This window comes from Hylaeus volcanicus, chromosome 4, assembly GCF_026283585.1.
Source record: "Hylaeus volcanicus isolate JK05 chromosome 4, UHH_iyHylVolc1.0_haploid, whole genome shotgun sequence".
Classification (NCBI taxonomy): domain Eukaryota; kingdom Metazoa; phylum Arthropoda; class Insecta; order Hymenoptera; family Colletidae; genus Hylaeus; species Hylaeus volcanicus.
In genome coordinates this window covers 14,527,326-14,551,894 of record NC_071979.1, presented here as the reverse complement: position 1 = coordinate 14,551,894, position 24,569 = coordinate 14,527,326, and the positions used below count along the sequence as shown (strand labels likewise).

The 24,569-nt window shown below is 35.0% G+C and overlaps 1 protein-coding gene across 12 annotated transcripts in view; it reads right to left on the bottom strand.

Moving 5' to 3' along the window:
• The window catches only part of LOC128875607 (collagen alpha chain CG42342), a 238,599-nt gene that overhangs the window by 141,266 nt on the left and 72,764 nt on the right, over positions 1 to 24,569 (bottom strand). The window lies entirely within an intron of this gene.

Genomic DNA, 24,569 nt, shown 5'->3' with positions numbered 1-24,569 from the left:
AAGTATCTATTAAATTAAAAACTTTGGAGTGTCGTAACTCGGCGTAGAATCATCCAATTCGATTCTAACAAAATTGAAATTTCGGTTAACAGTCTACTAATAGCTTACAAGTGAAATCGAAACGTCAAAATTAATAAATAATTGTGTCGTGTGTTGAAATAATGCAAAATAATTCAGTTCAAACCCAATAAAGGACTACTTTTACCAATATAATTTTGTATGAACCATAAAGATTATTTAAGGCTACCTTGCTCATTCTCAAATTTCATGTAGTAAGTGGAAGGAATTTATTTTGCATTCTTTTAATTAATAAAAGAGTCAAACACAAAGGAGATATTAAACACCGAAATGGGGAAAAAAACCATTGGTACGATGACCCTTTGAAAAACTCCAGTGCTCCATAGAAAGCGTAATTTTAATTAAAATTACTTCCAATATATTTTGCAAGGCAATTTGTTAATTACTTCCCTTGCCATGGCCGCGCTGTAAAAGTAATTCACTCGGTTGCCTCCAACCTCTCGAATGCTTTAAAGTAACACTTGCAAAATAAGCAAAACGTCAAGCCCTGTTAACATTTTATTTCTGTTTGAAAGAAACGGGTCCGAGTGTACTTGGGAAAACGTTCCTTAATTCAATTTTTTTCCCAGCTTTTAAGAACGGGTACACGCTCTTTAATCTCGTTCGCGACGTACTTTCCAACGTGTTATATGAAAAGAATAACACGTGTTTATATTATATTCACGCTGTGAATTGCGAATTCATATGAGGAGAACATTTTAAAGTCGATGGAAATTTCACAGGTGCACTTTGAAGTTCAAAAAATGGGAAGGGAATTTATGTAAACAGATGTGCAACATGAAATTTTCGCGTTCGATGGATGATGTCACATCCATTATGAACTATGATGAACTATGATAAACTATGATAAACTATGACAAACTAGGATGGTTGATGAACTTTGGACGATGAATGATATATAACATTTTGAAGTTCAAACAATGGAAGAGAATTTCTATAGACAAACGTGCAACGAAGTTCTTGCGTTCGAGAGATTCGTGCTAGTGGTATTGGATAATGAAGGATTCAGACTGTAGATGATGATGGTGGACGATGACGGACTATGATAAACGAGGATGGTTGATGAATGATGCATGATTAACGATGGACGAGATAAATGACAATGAACGACGATAGATGATAAACCAATGGACCGCGTGATGGGCAAGGGATGATGGATGGTTCACAATGAATGACAATGAGTGACAAACAATAGGCGATGGATGATTGAATGCTGAGGTACGACGATAGATTGTGGATGGCGGATGACGATGGACGATAGTGGACGGCAATGGACGACAATACATGATGAATGATGATGAACGATGATGGACCACAATGGATGATGAATAATGATGGACAAAAATGAACAATCATGAACGATTATGGTCGATGGTGAATATTGATGGCCGATAGTGAACAACAATGGATGATGATGAACAATGATGGATGATGATGGACAATTATGGTCGATGATAGACGACAATGGAGGATAATAGATGATGAATGATGATAAACGATGATGGACGATGAATGATGAAGGACAATAAGGGACAATAGACAATGAACACTAATGACGATGATGAATGACAGCGAACGACATGAATGATGAATGATGATGAACAATGATGGAAGACGATGAATAACTATGGATGATGATGGACAATGATTTATGACGATGGACGATGGAACGACGATAAAAAGTTTCGAGTGGAATATACATGCCGACGTTTATGCCTTTAAGGTAATCTACAACAGCTGAGAGAAAACATGACAGAGGAAGAGACAGAGTGTCTGAGCGAGAAGGAGAGAAATAGAGAGGCGTGTATTGAGTCAAGAACACTCGAGGGTTCCAGGATTCACACCCTCCGTCGTACAAGCTGCGCCGATCGAGTAAAAGTAATTCCAACGTGATTCCATGCCACGGTACTGCACTGCATAGTAAATGGAATAGGCAATTCATTAGTGCGAGCTGCGTTTCTGGAATTCTGACTCAGTCGGTCGTTATCCTGTCATTTCCGTGGTAAAGACGTCACAGCCACCTTAAGCCACAATACCATTTCTCTCCGTTTCGAGCTTCCAGTTCGGCTCAAGCCAATAGAAATCGCTTCCGAGCGTTGATTGGGTTGGGTTGGGTTGGGATTACCATTTTCAACGCCTCGAATGGTAATTGCCCATCCAAAAGGGAACAAGAATTTGATGGAAACGTTTGTTATGGTAAAGATTTTCACGAATCGACGCCAGGCGTAATTAACTGCCTGTTGGGTAGTTGTATTATTTAATAATCTGGGGAGATATAAGTAGGAGGTGAACGAAATTTATTAGCGATTTATACACGATTTTCCTAATGATTATTGCTATTTTGGGCGGAATTTGGAATAGATTATACTTTCCTTCTCTCCTTTCTTTTTTGTAATTACTAGACTGCAGATTTCATGCATTCCTGATATAGAGTAATATGGACTACATACAAAACATATCCATAATGCATGTTGAATATATTCTACAATTAATATAATAATATTGTTTATAAATGCATAAAATCGTAACTGATCATCTTGATAGCAACAATTTCAATTTCAATATTCGATAAATTTAATAATTTTAATATTCACGAGTAAGAAGACTGACTGAAACAGTATTCATTATTGAACAGTATAACCATTACAGAAAAATAACATTGAATCTAAGTTAGTCGTTTATTACTTTATAAATATTTATGAAGATTCTAAGGAATATACTTTTATTTTCATCATAATTTTCAAGTCAAGAAATTAATTCAATTTTTCGATTAATCATGGAATTATAATAGTGCCCTAGATAGTTTTACTATTAAACATTAATTTTATTAATCTAATTTTCTATTTGTGACATTACATATTTTAAATGTATCTTTATTTATAGTGCATATTATATAGGGCCAGATGAATCTTATCTCAATAAATCTCCTCCAAATACAACAAATTTAAATTCGGTTCATATAACACGCTCATATAACACAATTACATTACGTGTAAAAATTAATTATGTTCCTTTACATTCTATTATTTATGGCTGTAGATTAAATAAAAATATTTTTATTACTACATTACAATACAGTTTTTACAACTACATGTCCATTCTTGAAATGTCTCACTGAAGGAAGGTTAAAATTTGTATGTTTTCATTTCACTATTGGGTTGTTCGGAAGGTAATTTCATATTTTGTCGACCAAAATGATTAATTGTATTTTTACAGGCCCACTTCATCCTAAATGAATTACCATTACATATTTTTACAATTGAAATTTCAAGGTATATTTGTAAAAAATGTTATTACAGAATGTAATTTACTAAAATTGAATTATTTATATATTATAAGGAAGTTGTTTTTTTTTCATAAGCAAAATTACGAAATAACTTTCCGAACAACCTAATAAATACCAGATAAAAGTTTTCTGTATAAATAAATGGCAAATATACTTTAGAAAGACACTGACTTAATGCCTACGTCTAACATACAACCACCCTGAAAAAACAAGCTCAAAAAGTAAGAAATAACAATCATATGAAAAGAGTTCAAAACACTTGCAAGGTGCTCAGCTGTACAGGTGTTCAAACTAAATTTTTCCCAAACAACGTTTTCCCCTCAAGATACAAGAATTTTCTTCCCCTGGGAAGAAAACGGAAATATTGTTGTCCTAGCACGTAGTATCCCCATCCAAACAACAGATACACCGCACGAATTCCTGCGAATACTTTTCCCGAAATCCCTTCACCAGCGGAGGTGCCTACAGACTCGAGAATGAAACCGCAAACTCCGATAGCCGCGCAGACTCCAACCTCGAGTGTTCCTGGAATTGGCTCTTCGCGGTCGCACAATGTCCCCCAGGAGACAATTTTCTTGGGAAGTTAGTTAGGTACTTAGACAACGCATAGATACCGAGGCACGTCAAACGACGAGCGGAGAGCAAACGAAGCGAGCTACTCTTACAATCCATTCCCAAATCCTCCCTTAACCCCTTCGACTCTGCTGTTTTCTATTTGAATTCTATTTGTTTCTCTTTTAGAAACTAACCCTTACTCTGTCAACGTTTTTTCGATTGCCGCAAACCGCAAACCAAAGACATTCATTTCCGATACGGTTTAAGTGTTTTTAAAAATCTGAGGCAATTCATGCATACTCTACGAACCTTCCGAATTGAGTTTACGATGAAACATTTTAACCCATTCGTGCCAGACATATATTTTACATTTCTAATACCGAGTACTGACGAGAATAATCAAATTCTGAAGCTGGACATCGGAAATTTGTATCGTTAGGGCTAAGATAGAAATTACGAAATATGGTTTGAAATATTAGTGTTGTAAATATGTAGTGTATAAAATAAAAAGATTTTCATAACTTTTTCATAACCAGGAATAGAATTTGAAGCGACGCAAATGGGTTAAATACAAAAATTGGAACACATGCACTAAGAAACATTGTTTCGAGTATCCTAAAACTTATTACCAGAGAATTTTTTGAACTTGTTCCTAGATAGGTTTCACCTCTTAAGACCACGTACAAGAATTTCAGTTCTTTTATTATAACACTATGTAGCTATTAGTGACGCATGTAGCTTGAACACTAGGTTTACGGAGATTTCTCATCAGATTTTTTTATTACTGAAGTAATAACGCTTTTGAAACGAAGTCGATTTACTAAAATTAACGAGGAAGCTTGGACAAAAATGAATTTGCATATATGCTTGTTTTTTTATATGAAAAAATATATATATATATATATATACCTCCTGCTTTTCAAAGTCAGTTAATAAAAGTCGGCATAAGTGGTTGGCGAAAATATATAAACGATTTTCGTACAACTTTGAGAAAATAGGAATGAACCGAAATGGTCGTGATCCGTAAACCTAGTGTTAATACGTGTACAAATTTAAATATAAAAATTCCCTCAAATGTGTAAGAATATTCAAGTATACAGATTGTTCACGATATTACCACATTATCAGCCAGTGATTATTTCGTAGATAGTAAGTGTTGCAAAAAGATGAAAGTGGACAATGTTATACACAGCCTCCTATGATTTACAGAGAAGCCTGTGTCAGTTTTTTTTTTTTATTTTTGCAATATTTTCCGAGAAACAAGGATGCCTCTGTATTCTATTCGGGTAATTTAGCAACGTTAATTCCCAATATAACAATTCCCCCCGTAACCACCCCCTCAGCCACCCCGCTCCACGTTTGCTAGAAAAATCGCAGGGTATCAGTTATGCACGGAGATGGATGACTAGTTGACTAGGTAGCGCAGAGACGAGGACAACCGACACAACGAGACGACCTTTCGTGGTATGTACTTTCTGCCGAAGAATTTCACAAACGAAACCAATTTCCCGTGCCAGAGGCGCGCCACCCACTCCGCAAACCAGAATTCCCGATACTCGGTATTTCCAAACTCCCGTCGTCGTTGCTACCCGGCAATGGGGTTTTATATGGTGGTGGACGTATTGCTCAGAACTCCTGGAAACCGACGCTGATAGAATCGGGGATACGAGTAAGTGGCGATAAGGAGACGAGGTCCTCAATTTCGACCGATTTGCGGTTCAATTTCGCGTAGCCTGTGGACGACCAACTCCGAAATTTCGCACAGTTTGGTTGGGTGGAATCCTCGAAAGATTGGCTTACGAGGAGGGGGAAAAGTATTCTTTGTTTCTTTTTCTTTTTCATTGTACTCCTCTTTAACCCCTTGCATTCAGATGTTCCCTATGAGGAGACATCGTAAGTCTAATAAATTTTGTTAGTGACACCACTGCAAACATGAAGGATATAATGTATTCGTGTCTCTGTGTGCATGTGTATGTGTAATAAACACTAAGCATGTTTTGTTTCAGCTTCTTCTCTCTGCGTGATCACCTCTGTACGCGGTGAGTTACCGATCGACCGTTAAAGTATGTAGTCTAAATATACATATATATTTCGTTATTGTATTAATTCCAACTTATTACCTATCTCAATACATCACGAAGGATTTATGTCAACGGTTCAAGAAAGCTATAAGAATTTATAATCAAGTCTAATAATACCAAAAAAGACACGTTTCCAAAGTTAAACTATCGTATGTAATGCGATTCCTGTTCCCACATTTTGGAACGAGATGGCGCAGAGTGCAATGGGTTAATTCTTGAGGGGATATTCTGGATTGGGAAACTTTATATTTAATGAGAAATGAAGATTTTCCAGAACATTTATACAGGGGTGAGCCACCCAAGATTCGATAGACAACATTAATGATTTCAACGTCATATTTTCCAGGATTTCAATGTTATTGTATTTTCCTGTATTTTTCTGTCAAGCTGAATAGCATACCTGTTTCGAAATAAGCAACTCGCCGGTCCCGACCGAGTTGCTTATTTCGCGACAAAACTGTATACGGTTTGGATATAAACGGTTTTTGTAAAATCTTGTGATAATAAGAATTGGTTAAAATGACCGTGCTCCATAAACCTAGCATTAAATAATCCTCCGTTACCGTTGTCACAAAGGCGGAGGTGAAAAAATAAAAGTTCTTAAGGCAGGTCGTTTATGCGAAGAACAACTACCAGTACTTGTTTAAATAAAATTTGGAACATTCTTATTCTTATATGGTTTTTGACGCTGAATTAGATAGCATGAAAAAAATGTTCTTTTGATGTGTTTTGCAATTAAACAAATTTTCTGAAGTGTTTAAAATACTATAGACACGGTTTGATCTATCTGTAGGAATCCTCCATTTCCTTTATATGTCGTTTTGTACCTTCAGCTTCTTTCCGAAGTTGAAATTAAGGATCAAAGGTAATCATTCTCAGACTGTTGACATGGTTCAAGAGGCTGTGACCGAGTCTACGACAGCTCCACAGAAGCTGACTTCCGATTCTGTTACGAGGGGTCGAAAGCTGGCTGGCACGAATGCATTGTACGCGCGAGACGTTACTTCGAAGGGGATTCTATTGTTCTTGATGATTAATCGAGCCTGTGTCTCGTTCACAATCTCGTTACCTTCCTGACACACCTCGCGTGTTATTTTGCTAATGCACTTTCTAACACATTCGATAAAGGCGACGCAACTGAAGAACATTTAATTTTTCGGGGGGAACGAGGCATCGAGCACAGAAGAAAACATAAACGAAATAATTCAGATACTTAAAGCATTCGCGATTGGCAGATATTTCACGTTTCTAATACTGAGTACTGACAAAAATTGAAATTCTGAAGCTAGACATCGTAAATTTGTAGTGTTAGGGAGAAGATAAAAATTACAAAATATATTTTGAAATATGAATTTTGTAAATGTGTAGTTTATAAAATAAAAAGATTTTCATAATTTGTTCATAACCAGGAATGGAATAAGAAGCGACGTGAATTAATAGTTAAAGATGGAAATATTTGGACCAACATCTAACAATAAGAACAATTGTTTAAAAGACAGACGCTAATAACCAAATTTGATACGATTCTAGAACATTTTGAAAAATGTTCGAAAGAGAAAACGAGACAAACATATCAGCAAACTTCAGATTTATTCGAAGCCTAGGGTTTTGGCCATCACTGATTTTACGTCTGTATCAGATTATTGGTGAAATAATATTAATTATGAAATACAGTATGTCCGGTTTAATAGTGCGTAATAAATGATTCTGAAACGATTCAAAATTTTAAAAAATGTTTTAGATAAATATTTTGTAGTAGTACACATAATGATAATTATTTGATCTTGAAATTATCTGGAAGAGTCTTGTGAAGTTCACGTTTAAACTTTTATATTGGACCCTACATTTTCTGTTGTATAATCTTGTAACAGACATAAAAACCTCTACGAAACACCACCTACACACGTATTTTATATAAACTATTGCTGAGTCATTAATGTCGCTTACAAGACTCTTTCAGGTCATCTCAAGATCAAATACATATCATTATGTATACTACTACACGATATTTATCTAAAACGTTTTTAAAAAATTTGTAATCGTTTAAGAATTAATTGTCACGCACTATTAAACCGGACATACTGTATATATAAATATTATTAAACAAAAACAGATCCTACACTGTTCCATTGTGATACTTCATAAATTAAATGAAAAACTTTGCGAATAAAATAACCGTTCCTCTAAATCGACAATAAATATCTGGAAATACCGTGACTAATAGTAAATAAATCGTAAGACACTGATATTATTCCCTATAAATTAGAAATACACACAGCGGTCCATACGTAAAAAAGATGTTCAACCATGAATTCAAATTTTGTTGTCAAAATGACACATTCCTATTCAAATCTCTGGCCAATAAAGAACATAATCGCGGTTAAGCTCTCACCTCGCCACAGAGACACAACTATATAATACTTCATACATTGAATAAAAAAGTGTGCGAATAAAAATACTATTACTCTAAAATCGACCATAAATATCTCGAAATACAACGGCTAATAGTGAATAAATCATGAAACACTGATATTATTCCGCATAAAATAAAAATAGATATTATGCCTATACTTAAAAAAGATGGTCAACCATCAATTCAAATTTTATAGTCGAAACCACATATTTCTATTCAAATTTCGGGGCAGCGGAAAACATAATCGCGGTTAAGGTCTCGTCTCGCCACAGAAACATAACTACAATGGAGCAACAGGAATTTGTATCTGCCATTTCGTGGCCACGAATTTAGTAACAACAATCATTGCTTATCCAATTCTATTGAGAGAGGTGCTCAAACAGATGCTATGTAGACGGATATCCGAAAAGCCTTCGATTCTCTAAGCCACTCCATCTTGGCATGCAAATCACGAGCTCTTGGAATGCCTGAGAGTTTACTCTATCGGTTACCTGGCTGTATCACCGACACACCACACGTATAACTTCCGGTTGTATTATTACATTATTTTGCACCGAAATGTTCAAAATAAAGAAATGGTAGAAAGGAGTATTATTCTTTCTTATTATTAATAATTAAATATGGTACGATGAGTGGTCCTTCAATGATTTTTAAAATGTATGTTACGCATTCTCTAAACACCGTACAATGTTTTAAATATGAACTTCTTTTCTTCAATAAAAATTGAAGAATTTTTGATATATCAAATTTTTGAATTACCTGAAGAATAACTTTTGTTTATGGAACTTTAAAAAGAAAAAATAGTATAATAAAAATAGTAAATCGGTAAATTCATACTTCAAACATTTTAAATAATATTACAAGTATATTTCAAGTAGAGTAAAACTCCTTTTCGAAGTCGGTTAAAAATAGCTTCATATCAACTGGACTGTATATGTATAAGGCAGTAATAAAGATAGATATATTAAATTTTTTGGTCTTGTTCCTATTATTATAACAACTCTGCCAAATTTCATATCATTTCGTCAATTTTTACCAGAGTTAGAAAAAAAAGCAATCGATTGGAAAAATTGCGTACATTTTCAATCTATAATTTTCGAGGATATAAAGGTAAGAACTCAAGTTTTGCAGGAATTTCTTTTTTCTTCTTTTATGTATTTTCAAAGCTTTTAGGGAGTGCATAACACAAGTTTTAAAAATCATTGAAAAAGGACGACCCTCTATCCATTTCTTTAAGCATCGTTACACAATAATTACAAAAATGACTGCTTTAGATAAGCATTGCTCTCTTGAAAAATATTATTAATAAAACATACGTGAATAGTTGGACTCACCAATAATTAAAGATGACTAAAAACATAGTCGCGTAGAGTATCCAATAGAACCGACTCGTGTATCCTCGGTAAATCATGCTCGTATAACGCAGGGCCAGCAACACACGGGGATTCCCTGTTGCGTGATCACTCCACTTGCCTCGATTTGGTTTCTTTTAGAAAGAATTACTCGCACTTCCCTAAATTTCAATTTATGCGACCGTCGCATACTAACCGCGCTAAGATACTTTACAAATTTATTTATTATATTAGAGGCTCGATTGTTACGTTTAACACGATTGTTTAAAATGAATTGTCTAGTTGACACTTTACCGAATAGTAGCCTATTAATTAGCGTTTTGCGAATGCAACCAATACTTTGTTAATTGCCGAGGTAATATTATGAGCTCCAATCATTAGATATACGAATAATGAAATATTATATAAAAATTAATGTGAAAATGACTCTAATAGATAATGTAAATATCGTATAACTAACGTTATGAAAATAATAAATATTACTCGATTTAATTATATGTATGTTAATATGAATTTAATATTATTAGGCGATAGGTATACGTATGAATTTCACGCGGGCGGTCCGAAACCAAACTGAATCCTTGTTCGTCTCTTGGCTACTATTGTGACGTGATTCCATCTCCCCTCTCTCCCTTAGTTTTTCATTACTTTGTACCTCATAGGCATTCCAAACATTTCTACGATTTAATCCGCGTAGACAGGCTTGTGTACATTTTTTTCTATCTCACTACCAAGAAACCATTGACAACACTCGTTGTATCGCGCCGTATCCTTCTCGTCTTTACTGTGTGGTTTTGAATGTAAATTTTCAAATACCAAAATTCACACCAAGAATCACCCCTTATATAATGTGAAATATATAAGATTCCATAACTTTTAATGCAAAAGTTAACGAGACGATGTCACTGTTTAAGAAATCTCAATATGTATACGAAGTTAACGAGTCGATTTTGCTATATTTTACAAAATTAACTATTTCACTGGAAAACATGAAATCTATTTTCACCTTTTACAAGTACTGTGACATATTAGTACGTATATTACTAATTTATCGAATTACTTTAATTATTCAATTCAAAGCACGTTCCTTCATATACAAGGATATTTTTGTCTTGTCTTCGCCAAATTTAGGGAATACATTTCATAATTCACGCAATGTAAACAGAAAAATTTGTATTGTGTTTTAGCTGTCGATGCTTTTTATAGATGGGTTTTAACCCTTTGCACTCGAGATGCTTTCTTAGCATTCTATTGTCACGAATGCTAAGCTGAGATTGACTTCTCGAATGAGATCTCTAATTTGAGATTTGAAAACCAGGTCACCTTTGCCTCAACGACAATCATTTTATTGGTACTTCGAGTTCCAAAGAAATTAAACCTAAAGGAAACCTAGTGGTGACTGAGATTCTCAGAGATTCAAGAAATTAAATCTAAAGGAAACCTAGTGGTGACTGAGATTCTCAGTCATCACTAGGTTTCCTTTAGGTTTAATTTCTTGCAAAGGGTTAATAGGGTTGGTCCCGAAGAACCGCCACTGATTGTGAGTGCCCCCCGATAAGTTAAAAACCATCAAAATAGAGGGGTTTCCTTGAATCCCTGTAACTTTGTCAAAAGACATCGATACTTGATGCACTTACACTTCTTTAGAAGATTAAGCAATAAGCTTTACTTTCGTTCTTGACTTAACACTTCCGCACAACTTTCAACAAAGTTATACAACTTTGAAACTTGGCAAGATGCTTTTAAGAGTCCTATTAGGTTGTCCCAAAAGTTCCTTTCGTTTTATTAGTACACGATCCATTTTGCTCTATTACCTTCCTCCATCTCTCTGGAAACAGCATAATGTTATCTTTATACAAATGTTATCACTTGCTAGCAAGATAACAATGCACTCGTTCCAAGTGCATTTTTATTTCATTTATTGAACTAAACCTTCCATCATACATTTTTCAATGAAAAACAGTTGTTGCGGCGGAAAAAAAATTCGTGCAGCGTATAGATCCCTTCGTACTATTCAAATTGCCTACAAAATACTTTTTGTATCATCACAATTGGAAGAGATATTCAAGTGACGTGGTTCAGGTGGACCACCATGTATTTGCCCCAAAAATAAAGCAGAAGGGATCCACTTCAGCGACGAAACAAAACCCCCTGGATTTCGAGTAAGTACATAAACGACTCCCAGCAACAATGCCAAATATATCTTCATTCCAAGCTGAAGCGCGGAGAGTTGTCGCGACGATGCACGCGTACCTGATGCACGTGAATCAAGCACGACTAATGCACCGTCCCTCTCCACTCTGATTGTTCACGAATTACGCGACGCCGCTAGACAACGCGTGAGTTGGCATACGCGTGTGTGAATAAAGCTTAAATACCGGTATCCAAGTCCCTACGCGTGGGAAGTCGTATTCGCGATCGTAAATCAGGCGCCAGTTGGAACGTTCTAATCTATTCCAGCCGGCACGTACGAGCATCGACTATATACGCTATCTAGGAACCCAGTGTCCGTCGTTTGGCTATTTATAGGCGCGGAAAAAATGGCCCGTGTCGATATATCGATTCACGCCGACCTCCGTCTTGGGCTACCTTTCCGTATATGTGTATTGTGAACCCTTTCGAATCGCATTGTCGACCGTCCAGCGTTCCTCAATTTCGATAAATCAATACGAAACACCAGGTATAATATCGTTCAATGAGGTGACGGTCCCTGGGGGCCGTCACTGTACTCTCTATTTAGGGGTAGGTTCCTGGAGACCGATGGTATCAAATTTTGAAACTAAATTAATATAGTTTGTGTAACAAGAAAAGAAAAATTTGTATTGTGTGCTGTGGTCAATAAGTTTTATTACGTTGAACGTGACATTGGTCCCTGGAAGCCGTCACTGTACACTCTATTTAAGCATAGGCTCCTGGAGACTAATAGTATCAAATTTAGAAAATAAATTTTATAAATTATGTAAGATGAGAAAAAAAATTTATATTGTTTGCCTTGGTCGATGGATTTTATTATGTTGAACGTGACATTGGTCCCTGGAGGCCGTCACTGTACACTCTATTTAAGCATAGGCTCCTGGAGACCAATAGTATCAAATTTAGAAAATAAATTTTATAAATTATGTAAGATGAGAAAAAAAATTTGTATTGTTTGCTTCGGTCGATGGATTTTATTATGTTGAACGTGACATTGGTCCCTGGAGGCCGTCACTGTACACTCTATTTAAGCATAGGTTCCTGGAGACTGATATTAGTTTGTCTGGAAAGTCCGTGCCGATTTTTTATAGGTGGTATACGTCTGTTTATATTGGAATGGTTGAAAACAATTAACATGCGTGCATCCCTTAAAAGGTGAAACGGTCATGGAACAAAATGGTATTTATATGATTCGATAAATATATATCAAAATTCAAATGTGTCTTTGAATTTTTCTTAAAAATTGGCACGAACTTTCTGGACAACCCACTAGTATCAAATTTAGAAAATAAATTGTATAATTCATGTAAGATGAAAAGAAAATTTTGCAATGTCTGCTTTGGTCGATGGGTTTTATTATGTTGAACGTGACATTGGTCCCTGGAGGCCGTCACTGTACTCTCTATTTAGGAGTAGGTTTTTGGAGACCGATGGTATCAAATTTTGAAACTAAATTTTATAGTTTGTGTAACAAGAAAAGAAAAATTTGTATTGTGTGTTTTTATGTTTCGAGACAGGTGTTATTACATTTAACATGACGTCGGTCCCCGGAGGCCGTCTCTGAACCCTTCGTTCAAATATCGGTCCCAGGTGACCGATAGTATCAAGTTTAAAAAAATAAATTGTATAATTCCTATAATATTCGAAGGATATGTTTATGTACTCCTTCAATAGAATCTATTGAAACATTCCAAATACAGATAAGTTTACTTTCACAAGAAGTTATAACTTCTCCAAATGGAATCTTTGTTTAATTGTTATTGCCTTTTACGAGACTTCTTAACTATGACCCCTCCATAAAGCACATGTAGTACCATTTCTAGCATACTTACTTACATATAAAATTAAAAAATTGTTCACTAGTCCTTAAGATACACGTGAGTATTTATTCAAGGGAAAAGGCCAGTGTTACCTTCATTGTTTTGGAATTAATTCCCTTAAAACGATTCCCTTCATTTTGAAGTAATTTTACGATCCAGTTCTCTTCAGTAGTTTCATGCCTCTAGAAAGCCTAAACCTTGAAGTTTCATTTGAGAATTCTTATTGGCATATGTCATTAATTTTATTAAAAAATTCTACCTACAACGTGGTGTTTTTAGAGTATCAAACCTTTCTGTCATCAATTCTGCAAACCTTCCGTGTATAATTTGCTGAAGACATTCGCAAATAAAGAAATTATACCCAAAACAAATACAAAAAAAAAAGAGATTGCTATCCCTTGCAAATTGTCTTGAAATTAAATAATGTTCATCGACAGAACTGTATAGTTTGAAGTAAATCGATCATCAGATATACTCGTACAAGGAGATATACTCCAACGCAGTCAGGGTAATCCGTATTACGATCCAAATTCATTTCAGGAGTAACGTTCTCGGTATGGATTCGGTCTTGATAGCAACGATAGGCTACGCTCGTCGGTAATAGGTATTCCAGGTAATCCTGTGTCTCTTGAGGAGGGTACCGACTGTAACCTAGGGAAATTGAGGTTACCCAGTGGACCGTGTCGAGGCGAATCAACCCGAGGATCCGGTACCTCCGCATTGTATGCACGTATAATACTTTGCTCTAAGGCCGGATGAATATCTCGAACGAAACATATTGAACCAAGGGCGAATTTCCATTTGTAACGCAAGGAAAGAAAATAATTCGTTCGTTTCCGTTTTACCTACGAAGTATTCGGTAATGGAAAGAATTCCAGAGGAAATATTCCTCATATGGTGAGACATTCATTTTCTCATTCTTTTCCAAATAAAACAGAATGATAACAAAGTTATAGGTCGTTGAACGAATCTATCAGCTTCCAGGATTCTTTGTATTTTCTTTTTGATTTCAGGTGTTTTTACGAGTCATCTCTCCCGTGGACGAGGGACCGTTTTAAAAAATTTCTAATAATTTTTCATGTGAAAGAGGATGAGAACAAAATTATAGATCGTTAAACGAACCTATCAGCTGCCAGGATTCTTTGTTTTTTTTTTTTCAGATGGATATGAAGACTCATCTCTCACGTGAATAAGGAACCATTTTCAGAAATTTCTAATAATTAGGACCTTTCACTTTGCAAAGCTGTGATTTCAAATTGCTTCGGTAAAAGTGACTCAAGTGATTCATTGCGTGGTGTAAAAAAAATGAAAAAGTTATATGTCAAAATATCTGTTATTTTGCCCCTGACTGGATATTACTTTGACCATACTTTTCAACCGATCGTATATCAAATTTTATTCCTTTGTTACAGTTCACAGTACTGGAATAACAGGGAACCCATTCTTACGGGTCGAAGGATTTATGAGCGGTGATTTATTAGTTGACTTTCAAATAGCTTTATGGAGTGTTTTCTATTAAAAATGTGAAGTTGAATGTTCATCGTAGACATGATTAGAAGATATAAACATTAAACACATGTTCCTCTTTCTTTAACTAAAATAGATAATTATTTTTAATACCTTTTATCCTGTTTTATTAAGGGGTACTTTTAAAAATCTGACTTAACCAGAGGTTTGAAAATAAAAACATCGAAATTTCCTTGGATTATTCTGAAAATTTGTAATTTTGAACTAAATCCATAAAAAAATATTTTGGAAAGTATTATAACAAAAATTGTGATGAAATTGATGGGGGATAAAGGTAGGTTAACGTAATGCGAGCACCCTATATGTTTAATATTGTTAATTTAGGAGAGTTTTGAGTGACTTTTTAACGCCTAATCGTGGCGAAAATGTTTGATAAAAGGAAAATCGATGGCTGAGTACACTATTTACTTCGCTTTCTAGCTAAAACCAGCAAGACCGTGCAAACTTTTCTTATCGTCGGGACGAAGCACTATAGCCTCGAGGCTCACTAGCAAACTTCTTTGAAGTGACGGAGTTCCTTTACTTGGTCACTTCACTTTAAGCGGATCTTTGTGGCGAGATACCTGGTCCTCGACAAAAGAATGTCTTTGGAAAAATGAAACTAACTCTGGAGATTACTACTTAACTAAAAGTACGCAAAGTGTTCGATCACTGTGCCGGAAATAGGCAACATTCTTGGTCTAGAATCTAGACTCTAAATGGAAATTTTGAAGAATAAAAAAAATACGAACACCTGTTTATACGCTATTCTTTGAATAAAAATGCATATTTAAATTGGAGAATGAAATATTAAAGAGTTATGTAATTTCACAGTGAACAATAAAACATTCAATCGTTTAACCGAGTAAACGTCGATAATAAAAACCTATATATTAGTTTAATATTATTAATATATCCTATATATTAGTTTTATTTATTATCCGTGATTCGAGTAAAATTGTGTGTACCTCAATTATTGCTTAAACGGAATAATTAATTCCGTATTCGAAGAAAATCCTGCACACGTGTGAATAGAATACCTCGAATCACAATATTGATTTTCATTCGATGTTGTTCCTTGGCAATTTGACGTTACTTACCTGAAACAAAAAGGATACATACACCTTAAAATCATTTCGTGTGCTAAATTGAGGTTAAATGTGTAAATATAATAATGCGTAATTTAGTTCATTGAAGATAAACTAAACATTGAAATGAAATTGTTGTGTAAAGTACGATTTTATTGTAAAAAGCTACAGGAAAAAGTGGTAAAAATACAAATTTATTCTACCGAGCGATAAAAAGTTTCACTTTAAAGAAAATAAATACATTGTTACCTAGCATCAGAAATATAAAGAAACATAACAGAGTAATATGCAAATTAAAGATATTATCCTATATCCCTTTTGTTTTAAAAAATTAACCTAACTATGTCTGTATTACACCAGATTCCCTTATCATTGGAATCACATCCAAATTTTCATTCCATTCAATAAAAATAAAGTAACTAGATGTAGACATTAATTCTGTGTCTTCACACTCGATCAAACTTACATTCAAAAGTTTCACTTTAACAATAAAATGGAAAGACATTCTTCACCGAAAGCGATGGACCAGTCGTCCTTTTCTCAAGGAAAGAACGCGCGAAACGAAGGTTTTGGGTTGGTCCTTTTTGGCGGTCGGAGTGCGACCACGGCGCGACGAAATTATATGGTGCAGTCTCGATCCCTTCCAGTAATACCACGTTATTATGTCGGGATTATTATTATAGACTGCCTATTAGCCGTTTAATCCGATCGAACGCTTTGTAACGCATTCTAGGCCGCATCCGTGGTTTAATGCCACGGCCCTACCGTGTATGCAATGCCGACAGAGGCACCCCGCACAAGTGTATCGTTGTTCATTGGATCGATGTTGGCCAATGTCCGTTCCCAACCATAACACAATCGGGCGCGCACGTGCTTCCAATTTGGTATTCGTTTTCGCTTTAATGAAATCAAACGCGCCGCACACGGAGTTGAAACGCGACGATACTGCGAATTACCCTCTCGCGACGAGCGTGCAAAACGGAATTACTTGTGATAACTATCACCTCTGACGCCCCCACCCCTCTCAAGTGACGAGATCGGTGACAGCTTTGTACGAAACGGATCTTACATTGTATTCTTTGTATTTTTATTATTTGACGTTGGATTCAAAGCATTTTAAATGCCAAAAAGTTCTGGCATTTTATATTATATTAACGATTAACATTAAGAATTTTATTTTAAAATTTAATAGAAACAAATGAAATTCGTGTCAAATTATAAACTTGGCATTAAAAACAAGCTTATGACTATAAATTTGTTCATTTAAATGTCGTAATTACAAAGATAATCGATTAACTAAAAGTGTATATACATTTGTCTCCGAATGTATTTCCTATAGATCCTTAAGATATTTCAAAAATAATACTCTAAAATGGCAAAAAGAAAGTTACCGAAAGATACCACATGATGCAGAATTATAAAATATAATTTTAAGATAAAAACATAACATTAAAACACACTACTGTGTAAACATATATCTAAAGCTCCCAAAAGAATTAATAGATCTTGTTAATTGATTAATTGCAAAACCTAAATGTGCAATGTATTAATTTGCAATTACTTACAAGGAGAGTGCAAGACCTTCAACTCACCAATTTCATTGAAACTTTGTACACTTATAGATTTCGCTCCTCTGATTACGAATATATATCATTATAGGGGCAGACACTCAATAGTTTTTGAGATATTTGTAATTAAAGTTTTATTATTACCTTGATGTACGAGTTTAGTTGCAGCAATCGTCAACTGTAACGATGGCGAACCGGTAGAGTACCAGACTCGTACGCCGATGACCGGGGTTTTCAAATTCTTCTTTGTAAAAGTTTTTTTTTTTTTTTTGTTCTAATTAATTCATTTTCATACACGAACATTCAAAATGATAAACAATATAATAAAAATATTAATCCTCCGCCCAACGCGCCAGAAAAACAAAATTAAATGAAAAAATAGATAATATATTATAAAGTAATCGAAAAGAATTCATTTCGATGCGTGCAAGCCGCCTGATCGGCTCTAACAATAATATAAACAGTCACCATAAACGTAAGACGAGAAGTTCGACGAAGCAAAGAAATAACGCGCGAAGATTCTGTGGGGGATACATAGTATGAGCCTAACGAAAGAAAAATTAATTAGAACAAAAAAAAAAGCTTTTACCAGGAAGGATTCGAACCACGGTCAGCGGCGTACGAGTCTGGTACTCTACCGGTGCGCCACCGTTACAGTTGACGATTGCTGCAACTAAACTCGTACATCAATGTAATAATAAAACTTTAATTACAAATATCTCAAAAACTATTGAGTGTCTGCCCCTATAATGATATATATTCGTAATCAGAGGAGCGAAATCTATAAGTGTACAAAGTTTCAATGAAATTAGTGAGTTGAAGGTCTTGCACTCTCCTTGTTAGATCATAAGCAAACTAACCCAGCAGTCATGATAATTGGCACTTGAATGTGAAAACAAAAATAATGGTGTACTTATTTAGAATAAACAATGCTTATAATAGAAATAAACATTTACGTAAAATCTGTAACCATCAAATTATAATATTTCAATGTATTATAATCCTCTTTTTCTTACATTCCAATATTACAACATTACAAGTGTTCACCATAGATTTTAACGAAGCTCAGTAAATTATTAGAATAGTCAAAAATATTCCTAACCAACATTCCTCATCGAAGAATTGAAAACATCCCTTTAAACTGAGGGTACGAAACACATGCATAAGATCACATACAACATGTGAAAATATTCAGACACCAATACATTTTTGTTATTTGCATTTTGTGCTCGAAGTAAATATAAATGTAGTGTGTTAAGTTAAAAGGTGAAAACGTCAGACTAAAGCATCTGCTTGACCCAATTTCCACCGAACAACTAAGAAGTAATTGTGTATTCCTGACCTTTCTGCAATTTTTAACTTAACATTTTCTACTTTTAATACTTGACCCAATTCACAAGTCGAGCAAGTTTGGGGATGCATGACAGCATCTGGTCTCGGTAATTTACATTTTATTGAAGGAACTAAGAATAAGTGAATAAATTCGGATATTCTGAAGAAATACGTAAGGAAAAATGCAGAATAATGAATGATTCAAAGTGCGTTACACTTTTATAAATAAGACAACCCAAAATATGATAAACTTAGAACAATTTTGACAATTAGAGAATTGGTGTCTAGAATATTAAATTTAACTTTCTTACAATTTAAATTGAAACTTGGACGTTTCCAAAATAAATATAGATGATACACATTCTATCGCAGGTACTTTTTTATTACATTTATGTATACGAAAGGTGTTCCAAAAGGTGCTTTAGAATTTTCTTTTAAAACGCGAATATGGTATAGAATACATCCGACTCTTTTATTTTAAATAAATTTTTAATTCCATAACTGAACAAACTGTACAAACAAACGAACAAACTTTACCTCTTTATAATATCAGTATAGATATAGAATTATATGTAAATATTAAAAAAAAAGTTTCTGTGATCATTATACATGCTTCATTTGCATAGAATATTTTGTACTGACAATGGCCATTGCGTGATCAAGAATGATGAACGGTTTCCAGCGTGAGAGCTTGTAAATACGTTAAAACGTGGAACGCAAAGAGACACGCTAAACAGTCTCTGGAAGAAAAGGTACATTGTTCCTGAGGAATATTTAACGACACCTACGCTCTTCCACCTATCTCGAAGAAGATGATACTTCAGGAAAGTTCTCCGAGACGACGTTTATCGCCATTTATTTATCGCTCGATACTGCTTACCGGTCGCACACACCCACCACCTTATTATTTAAGCGTGCAAACTTTGCGCCCACAGGTTCACCATTCGTGATTTTCGATGGCTCTTCTTCTACCATCGAACGGAAGACGTTCCCGTTACAACGAAAACATTATCTTCGTTTTGTCATTAATTTCCATCACCGCTAACCTTTTCATCCTACTCAATGTTGCAAGTTTGCGTTTCTAATTATGAACAGTAATATTCTTCGAAGCTATCCATCGTTTTACTACGTAATTCCTGAGTTTTGGAAAAATTCATGTTTCAATCGATATTGTTGGTCGGTAATTGTGTCGTATTGTGTTACAGTCGAGTATCCGTTATAAGCCTGGTCCTAGGGGACGTAGGAGAAACTTTTCTCAGAATTTCAGCGTCACCACTACTTCATTTTTTTCATCATTTCAAACGTTATATTTACGTTTAGTATTGATTTAATTATTTGCCGCAAAGTATATACTGTAATTTTCCCGTATTATATTGTGTTCTTTTTTCTATTGTTAATTAATAATAACAGCAATAATAAATTGTATCTTTATGCATACTCTTATAGATTACTTACAATTTGCTTGCAACGTCTTTTCTGCAAAAGAAGCTGCAAAATTGTAAAACAGTGAAGGGCTCTTCGGTTTCTTTTCATTGGGGGAATTCATTCTGGTAGGAGGTCCTATGAAGGGACTCTATCTATCAACATTAATTACAGGTATCTGTAGATTCTGCTTAAGAAAACAATTTCCTTTCTGTCGTAAAATGTTGTTTTAAGAAAAATGTCTTAATTAAAAATTCCACGATAAAGAGTTTGCTCATCCTTCGTATTTTATATTATTTTATTATAAATTACATATCATAACGTATCATATATTTTAAATATTTTTAAATACTTTATCACAAAATTTTATTATAATTTACAACTCCGTTTATAAGACATCACATTTTGTAAAGAAAGATGGATTTCTGTGCATTAAGAATGAATAGATTCCTTAACTTATTGAAAATAGGAAACATAATGAATTGGAATGTCTTTTTTCATGAATACATTTCTCGTCTCCCACTAGATATTGGAAAATCTTACCAACGGTTTCTTAGGCATTGTGAATCCAATAAAAAAAAAAATGCAGCAAATCATTGAAAGCGAATCAAATAATGTGGGGACGAGTGCTCGTTGACCGAGATATTCTCCAACTCGATTAATTCCTTTTATTTCGGTGGCTCGAACGTTTTGATCCGTACTAATGACCGAAATCCATTACTAATCGCAAGATCTCCATAACATGAAAGAAACAACATCTCGTTTAGTTATTACGGTGCAGTCCCTGTGCTTTCCTGTTCGCCGCATCCGATTATTAATCCATCCCTTTGGGTAATTCTAGGCTCCTTAACCCATCAATTTGTAACAGCTTTTAGGAGGACTTCCAGCCAGAATATTATCTGCCTACTCTTCCATAATCTCTCTATCTCGGAGCGAGTTACATTAAAGCCAGTTCGGAAATCCCTCAACAGGTATACGACTATAATCGCAGCAGCCCGATGTCTAATCGTCGCGCCGAGTACTTCGGACGCGTCTGCATAGGCGATTAAGAACGAAATTTTCGAGCAAACTCGCCACGAAATCACAGTTTCTCTTGGACGGATTAAGAGAAACACGATACGTCGTCGAGAAAATGATCAATTTTCCACGGTCCAGCGAGTATTCAAACATCTGGAACTGTAAAACCGGAATTTTTTGGGGTAATCTTTCTCACAGATGACTATCGAAAGCAACCTTACACGCCGAATGAAATGTTTCGTAGGATTTTATGCCTAGCCTTGTGTTGCCCAACTTTTTTCGGGTATGTGGCCTAACTGGCTCTTGGCCTCGTCATGGTCCGATGGGTATATATATCATAGTCGAGCAATTTTTTAAATTAACCGGGGAAAAGGTTTTCATCCGTTGCCTAGTTCAGTTAGTTACATTCTTTTTTATGAAAAGCCAGCACAAAACTTTGAACAGCTGTAAAATCGACAATTTTCAACATTTTTCATAATTCTTTGAGATACGTTCAAATATCACTATAGACTACAACCAGAGCTGGGTAAAATACGTATTTTAAATAATAAACAGTAAATAAATATTTTATTTCGGATCGTGCACGTATTTTTGAAAGTAAAATATTTTATTTGTTATAAAAAATGTTTAAGATAATATTTTATTTGAAAAACACTGAAAATATTTGTGCCATAGTTCGGAATATTTTATTTATTTAATTTATTATCAGCAAATAAAATATTTTTATTTTACTAAATTATACTGTAAAAATATATTTATTTTGGTAATCTAAAACGAACGAAGTACTTTTCCTCTGCATTATAAACATACATTCAATGTAGTTCTTCAATGAATACTTCTATTAAGAATCTTCAATAAGAATCTTCATAAAATGAGTGATGGAAAGAGATATTCTTCAATCGCAAGAAATAGTTTCTCCATCTGTGTATCATACACAGTTTATTTTCAGGTTAAAATAATGATTAAAATAAGTTAAAATTATTTTCAGATTAAATTTAAGGTTACGAGCTATGGAAAGTATTCAATTTTATGCTTTATGTTATTAAAATGAAACATATTTTATTTTATGTGTTAAATCATCAAAATAAAATATTTATTTTCATGCTTTGACTATAGATTACCAAAATAAGTTATTTTATTTTACGTTTTACATTATCAAAATAAAATATTTTATTTGCTGAAATTTTATATCCCATTTGAAATACTATTTTATTTGAATCCTGAAGAATCTATTATTTAAAATAGTAGTTAAAATATTTTCTTTACAAATATTACCCACCTCTGACTACACATATCCAAATTTCGTCAAAATCTGAGACGTTACTCCAAAAAGTGTTCGAGTTGGCTAGGTAGTCTTTCAGATGTGACTTCTAGCAGACCATGGTACCTTACCTTGCTGGAAAATTGCTTTTTTTTTTAGCTTGATGGACATAAAACATCTCAACCTGATGCCCATTACTGAGATCTAAGATAGAGTTTGTTAAGTAGCTTTACTTATGAGTCCTCTAGAAAATTATGGCAAGTTGCTTTATTGAAAAGTTAACTCGAGTTATTGAAAGTTTCAACTTGATGGATACAATTGATCTCAACTTGATGAACATTACTGAGTTGCAAGGTAGAGTTGACTGGTAGTCTTACAGATATGCTCTTTAACAAACCATGTAGGTTGCCTTATTAGTAAGTTAACTTTCTTTGAACTTAACGAACACAAATAGTCTCAACCTGAGGAACGTTATAGTGTTCTAAGGTAGGGTTTTCTACGTAGCTTCACCTATAAATCCCTCAGCAGACCCTAGTAGGTTGCTTTATCGACAAGTTAAATTCGTTTCAACTTGATGGACACAACCTGTTGGCCATTATTGAGATCTAAGGTAGAGTTGGCTGGTAGTCTTACAGATTTGGTCTTTAACAAACCATAGCAGGTTACTTTATTGGCAAGTTAACTTTCTTTGAACTTAATGAACACAAACAGTCTCAACCTGAGGAACGTTATAGTGTTCTAAAGTAGAGTTTTCTACGTAGCTTCACCTATAAATTATATCCAGCAGACCCTAGTAGGCTGCTTTATTGACAAGTTAAATTCGTCTTAAATTGATGGACATTTATTATGTTCTAAGGTAAGGCTTGTTAATTAGCCTTACCGATGAGTACTCTAGCGGACCCAGGACGAAACTCCTTTCTTCTTCTTTCTTTTCCTCTCCCTCTTCTGCTTTCTTCCTTTCTTCCAGCACCATAGAAGCGATGGAATCGTTTGGACGCGGTACAGAACACGTTTGCCCATGCGTTAGCGAGATATATCTCCATCGAAATGAATTCCTATCCGCGGCATGGCACGGCACGGCTCGACGGCAGTCTCGTCGAGGCGAAAAATCACTTAGCCGAAGATCTTATCGCGTCGGCACTCATCGACGAAACGTCGACGGGAGTTCGTCTGGCACAGATTCGCTTCTTTCCCGAACGATAAGAATCCGATTTCCACGAGACGCAGCTAGAAAGGACACGATGCCTTCCTTCCTTCCTTTCTTCCTTCCCAAGGCGGAAAACCCTTATCGAATCCTCGATAAAATGCCGCAAGCTACCCTCTCAGCCCGCCGAAGCTGAATCAGGTCGCGTCTGGGGGAAACATTCGTGGAATTCCCCCCGTTTTTCGATTACACTCGACAATCCGGAAGAGGGCTCTCGAATCCGAATTCTTCTGGCGAATCGACACCCCCAACCCCCGTTCGTCGCTCTTTTGTCCTTGTTTTCATTTTTATCGGCTGTTGATTTCGCGTCGTTCGTTTTTTAGTCCCGCACAGGGGAGTGTATCGGGATTAGCGTAAAATAACTCCCGAGTTATTGATTTGGCGAGATAAGCG